We start from the raw sequence: 6104 nt of genomic DNA, 5'->3' as shown, positions 1-6104 counted from the left end.
TTGATGGCTTCACTGAATAGGTGAAGGGGAACACATTGCTGCCGATCACCGATCCAAAAAGAGAAATATCGTGGAGCGACTAATCTTTTATCCATTTCTTGAATCCCCCAGCTAGTAAAGAGGAGTAAACAGAATTCAATTTGAGCCATACCTAGAACAGTTTTCTTATTCAGATGATAGTTTAAAAGCCTCTATTATACCGCATAGTGTAAAAAAGACCTGCCTGATTACGTGGACTTATTCACTGATTTAGCTTTTTGCACCATTTTCTGTACAGACTGTAATGTATATCGACATTTTCAGCTACGCTTTACTAAACTTTTCTGAAGAATTGCACGATTATATCAACCATTTAGATTTTACAGGGTGTACGAGGAATGAAATTAATGAAAGGAGCAAAATTAACTCACTGAATGATAACATAAACTTGCCTTTTTCGCCATTAATCCTTCAACTATTACCTTAAAGGTAGAGACTCTTAATAGGTTACAAGGTGCCACTAAGTAACTGAATTCATATGTCTCGTTGATTAGATAGTCGTCTGTATGAAATATGAAAGAAAGAAAGCAGACACTGAGACCTAGATGAGACTTTTGTACTGTTTTGTTTTCCCCTTCTTTTTAATGGGGAATAGATAGACAACATCTGCCATTGAAATGCATTCTTCTCTAAAGTACTGTTCTGCTGGGGTGGGGGTGGAAGGTGGGGAAAGAGATTAATCACATTCGCATAGATGTTGGACAAACATTTAGGTTTTGCCATGCACTCACGGAAGATTCGCTACTGACAGCTCTCAGCATTGATCTATGGTTATTAAAGAGCTTTAAATCCCGTGATTGTATCTGTCCTGTTCTTAATTCGGATCTATTTTGTGAGTAGGTTAAAAATGATCTAAAACGATCTAATCCCCCTATAGTGAAATATTTTCTGATAAAGATTTGCAAACGCTGCCACGAGTTTAATATTTCGCTTTCAAAACAAACCATTGAATATGCTTGCAATATCAACCGACGAAGATGTTTTTTGTTTTTTGTTGTTTTGTTTTGTTTTTTAATATGCTACTTACGTAATGCCTATGAGTTTAAATGATGTTCATTGTTATAAACCTTGTGTGGTGTATTTTGAAGTAAATATAATTCCTCTCCTGGGAGAGATGAGGAATACTGCTCAACAGCAACCGTCGTGGAGTAATCGATAGGGAAGGGTCAATGTCCAAAAAAAAGTCATTATGCCCACTTCGAGAATTCAAAGAAAAAAAAAAGTCTTTGAAGAGTAAAACAGAAAAAAAGAGAAAAGAGTTGATACAAACATACCACACGCATATACATTTATATATTATGACATAAATATCATATCGTATATGTATATGTATATGTATATATATATATATATATATATATATATATATATATATATATATATATATGATAGCTAGCGACGGAAAGAGGGACCAGCGGACGTAGCGTCAGTTCACTTAGGATGCCTTTAATGCCAAACTTTCGACCTTTTGAGGAGTCTTCTTCTGCAGAAGGCCCGTCAAAAGGTCGAAGACCCGTCAAAAGGTTGAAAGCTTTGGCACTTAAGGCATTCAAAGCGAACTAACTCTATAGGTCCGCTAAAATGGTGCTGCGACGTGACTGAGGCAACTCCACTATATAAGCTTATAGACATTGTCTTTTAAGGGACCAAAGGGTGACAGCGAAAAGCATGGAGATACGGTGTGATGATTCCAGATGTAAGACTGCGGCTCAAAATCCATTCTATCTTCAACGATCTGCGAAAGTGACTGTTTGAAGAGCCTATTCACGCTGTCTCAATCCGTACGTATCAATCAAAGCAGACTACACATGAGAAGAGAACGACTTCATTCCATTACATGACTGCAACGTGAAAAACACTTTAATTCTTCCTCGAATAGCTCTTTCTCTTTTGTCACTTCTCTCCCCTGTCTCTCCCCCCCCCCCCATCCTCTCTCTCTCTCTCAAGCACACAAACTCTTTTTTTAAAGTCAGTTAAGAAAGTTTTAATCCATGCGAGGTTTCCCCTCAAGGACCTCACTTCTTTCGATTCATCTTTAGACGCACCGAAGCCTAGCAAGGAATTAGAGCTAGTGGAGCGTGCTGCTCACGGAAGAATCAGGGGTGGACATATTTACTATTGGCCCCACCACAAGTAGCGGTAGGGCCTGGTATTGGAAGTTGTAGTAGCAGCGGCAGAAGAAGAAGAAGAAAATAGAAAAAGAAAAAGAAGCAGTAGTATAGTAGTAGTAGTAGTATAAGTAGTAGTAGTAATTGTAGTATAGTAGTATAGTAAAAAGAAATGGTAGTAGTTGGCCATCTACTACTACTTGTAGTAGTGGTAGTAGTAGTGGTAGTAGCAGTAGTAGTAGTAAGTAGTAGTAGTCAAAGTAGTAGTAGTAATAGTAGAAGTAGTAGTAGTCGTAGTAGTAGTAATAGTAGTAGAAGTAGTAGTCGTAGTAGTCGTAGTAGTAGTAGTAAGGGTAGTTACACTGTAATTACTAATTTGTCATCATCGGAAGAGGGACAGGGAGTGGCATCGAAATAATTTAAGTAGCAGAGAGAACCGGAAGATGGACACATGGTATGGTGAACTAAGTTGTCAGTGTCATGTTGACATAATACGATACTTTTTACACAGGAATCCTCCTCAGATATAATAATAATAGTAGTAGACATTTATAGAGCGCCTTTTCCAGTGGATGGAAAAGGCGCTCTATAAATGTTCATTAGTTTATTCAGTGCATGCAAAGATAGCAGTACGCATTAGTGATGTTTTGTGGCAAATAGGGGAAAAACTGAAGAGTTATGAAAATATAAAGTTCGTATGTCGTCATCCATCGATGGATGGATAAGGAGACTGCAGCGTGGAAATAACTGTCTGCAATGTCAAGGTGGAGTAGTAGTAAGAGTTGTGGTCATTTTGGCACTATGCAACATCGAACGTGTGTACGTATTTTCCATCTTCCACGTGTGCAGCTTGCTTAATGTTTATAAGCAAAAGTGGAAATAAATGTTGCGTCGGAAGCTTTCTCTCTTTTCTATACATTTTTCTTTTTTTTTCTGTTTTCTTTTTTGCTGATGGATTTCTGATGGATTCTGATGTTCTTTGTGGTGTAAATATGAGCAAGCACGAAACAGCAGCGTCTTCAAATGGTCAAAACGTTGGCTGTTTTGTGACAATGCACGAATTTTGGCTGGCACTGAAATACGCTCGTGGACGGAGGAGTGACTGTTGTTGTCACTCGCAAATCACATAATACCAGTGACATCACTCCGCGGTAGAGCCAGCTGAGATACGTACTAAGCTATAATCCCTTTAGATTGTTCGAAAACAATCGAATTTTATGCGCTCGTGATCGAACAGACCACTGGAGGAAAACAATCGTAGTATAGGGAGTCAACTTTAAAGAAAAGTATAATCGTAGCCCTCTCTCTCAACCTTTTAAGGACTTGTAAAGATCACCCACGTCACGGGAAGTCATCACGTTCTGAGTACTTTCTAGAAACAAGCTTATTAATCAATGATGTGTACGGTCAACAACTCTTCTGTTGATTGTTTCAAATGCCGAAACTCGAGCTTTTGTGAGCACGTGACGTCATTTACATTGTCTCTCAACTGACTTTTTACAAATTAAATATATACATGTATGTATGCAAGTACATGTAGTGTTCTGAGACTAGTCTTGCCATAGACATAAGGAATATAAAAGGGACTGCGATAAATAAACTACACCACCATATGTCATATGCCATATACCTATAAAAAGGTACTTATAAGAGTTGGCTTGAAATGTGGTCCTTGTATAGATAGATATTTGTTTTCTTTACATATATATATATATATATATATATATATATATATATATATATATATATATATATATATATATATTGCCAGATATAATTAAGGGGAAATTTCCTTTATACACAACCGAAGAAAACTATTTACCTTGCGTGAGCTTTAGCCTACTGTCTGTAGGCTTCATCAGACTGGCGTTGACTCGCCGTAGATGGGGTGTAGGCAGTCTTACAGTCCCAAACGTACGCGGTGCCTGAATGTGGGTAGCATTATAGTGAAATGAATTAGACTTCAGGCTTACGGACGTTGCTCTCGATCTTGCTCTCCCTTTTAATCAATCGACCTCACAGCAGAACACCCGAAGCAGAATACTCAGTCATGACCAGACAGGACATAAAAAGCTAGCCCAACACAGATGAGCTCACGGTGCTGTGATGCAGGACATCACGTCAAATTGTACACATCCCAGATCCTGATGAAGGTCTGATGACAGGCCGACTGATTAAAATCGAGAACAAGATCGAGAGCAACGTCCGCCTCAAGTCTAATTTATTTCAATATATATATATATGTATATATATATATATATATATATATATATATATATATATATATATATATATATATACATATATATATATATATATATACATATATATGAATGCATGCATTTTACCATCTTATTGGTTGAATTCAAATATGATATTTTCACGGAGGTTAGAGTGAACGATAAGGATTATGAAAATACATGTAACTCAATTTTGACAAAAGTGTGGGTTTGCACTATATTGCACCGACCCCCTCAATTATATTGAAGATTATGGTCAGTATGTACTTTTGGTTAACTTTAGTTTACCACCCCCTCCTATTAAAAAAAAAATCAATAATTAAAGGACAATTAAAAGCACTTAGAGACATTACATCAGAAGAATAAATGCAACTAATAACAACAGTAGAATTACTACTACTTGTAATACTTCTAAAGTTGATAATGATAATCATAAATGATCGATTTAATTGATCTTGTTACTGCATTTCTGTTCATATAAATGTAACAAAATCAAGTGAACAAACTGATTGAATATAGTGGGTTCCTCATATTACACGTCAATTACGTCCTTATACATTTGTGCAATTTTGTTGCCATTGTGTTAAAACATTTCTATTCAAAACCAAATGGAATATAAAACTTGTATGAAAATGTGGAATATGGAACATGAATATGTAAAAAAAAAAATATGTTATCTAGCGGTTGAAACAGGTATGCGATTAATTCAAGTATACGACATTATCCCATGACAATGCAAAATGAAGACGACAGATACATGCTGATGATGAATGCAGGCTTGCAAATTTCTTGCAAATTCATCACTCTCATCAAGCATTATGATGATTCTCCTATAATACCCCTCTCATCTAACACTAAAAAATTCAAATCAAATTTGTAATCATATTTGTGGATACTAAAGAATGCCTAATGTTCTATTCTGCCTTGTTTTGTTCCGGTTTTTGTTCTGTTAGGCATTTCTTTGATGGTAGTTTGTTCTTGCAATTAGACAATGCACTGCCCTTTGAGCATCCGGTTAAGGCGGGTATTGTTTACAGCACCTCGCATTCCTTTTACGATTAATTACTCTTATCATTATCATTATCATAATTATTGTTACTGTTATCATTATCATTATCATCATCATTTGCATTATCATTATCACTGTATCATTCAAACATCTTCGTTATCATCATCCTCTTTGTATTGTTTTAACGCTGTGAACACTGATCTCTATGGAAATGACTATTACATGGAGATCAGTGGCTGTGAAGCCAGGCCCATACATGAACCATACTCGCCCGAGAGGGCTTCCTTCCCTAAATGAGTTAGGAAGTGATTTCAGCGAGAAGACAAAAACAAAACAGAATTGATCTACCAATCCTCACGACATTGTAAAAGCATAAGTGCCCCCTCTCTCGGTGGAACCTTGAAAAATTCATCGGACTTTCCATTGGTTTCAGGTAGCGCGGTTGCCAATTATGGCAGTGTGATCGATCTTGGTACATCAATCAGAAAATTCGATGTGTGTGTGAGGGGATGCTGTTGTTTGGGTTTCCTTAGAAGAAAATTATAATTATAAAGAATAGTCAAAACATTTTCATTCGTTGTTCACCTCGAGAGCAGAGAATAGCAATGCGGAGTATACCATATTTCTGTACACCTTCGAAAAAAGTATTCCAATCCAACACGCGGCTTCTACTTTGATATGCACTTTATCATTGAGGTATAAAAACAA

This window comes from Diadema antillarum, unplaced genomic scaffold (genome assembly GCF_040938485.1).
Source record: "Diadema antillarum isolate AM-2024a unplaced genomic scaffold, OU_Dant_1.0 seq00001674_RagTag, whole genome shotgun sequence".
NCBI classification, from domain to species: Eukaryota; Metazoa; Echinodermata; class Echinoidea; order Diadematoida; family Diadematidae; genus Diadema; species Diadema antillarum.
Note: the sequence above shows the minus strand (reverse complement) of the source record.